The 460-nt window shown below is 51.1% G+C and overlaps 1 non-coding gene and 1 pseudogene across 1 annotated transcript; both read right to left on the reverse strand.

Annotated features, from left to right (window-relative positions):
• LOC111661688 (U2 spliceosomal RNA) lies at positions 1-52 on the reverse strand (annotated as a pseudogene; the record flags this gene model as incomplete).
• A 177-nt stretch (positions 53-229) lies between these two features.
• Positions 230-346, reverse strand: LOC111661695 (U5 spliceosomal RNA). The gene has a single exon (XR_002761244.2). It is a non-coding gene; the product is annotated as a U5 spliceosomal RNA (small nuclear RNA).
• Between the last annotated feature and the right edge of the window lie 114 nt (positions 347-460).

Raw genomic sequence — 460 nt, forward strand, 5'->3', positions numbered from 1 at the left:
CTGATAAGAACAGATACTACACTTGATCTTAGCCAAAAGGCCGAGAAGCGATGAGCTCCCGGTGTCTGATGTCCAAGTCACACTCTTGGCACAAATCTCACTAGTCGCGGTTTCCTGTTTCTGACACGAGCCTGACAAAGGCTGCTTTTTAGCACCTCCTCCCAAGCTCTCCATTGTGCCGCCCTCAATTGTGAGGTGGACAACTTTTTGACCTTTAACAAACTCAAAGGGCTTCGCCGTTAGGCAAAGCCTGCCAAAAATAGCTTGAACTCGTTGCTGTTCCTCTCCACGGAAGTCTTTAGTAAAAGGCGAAAGACTTGTGCGTTATGAAGAGAAACCAGAGTCAGTACAGCCCCTCGATACAAGGACAGCCCAGGAGTCTATTCGCCACAGTCACCACCATCGCGGTAGGCTTGTCTTTGCTTGCCGCCAGCCAAGTCCCGGGACTCGCCAGTGCCAC

Source organism: Seriola lalandi, unplaced genomic scaffold, assembly GCF_002814215.2.
Source record: "Seriola lalandi dorsalis isolate HSWRI2012SDOR001 ecotype SW California unplaced genomic scaffold, Sedor1 jcf7180001998505, whole genome shotgun sequence".
NCBI classification, from domain to species: domain Eukaryota; kingdom Metazoa; phylum Chordata; class Actinopteri; order Carangiformes; family Carangidae; genus Seriola; species Seriola lalandi.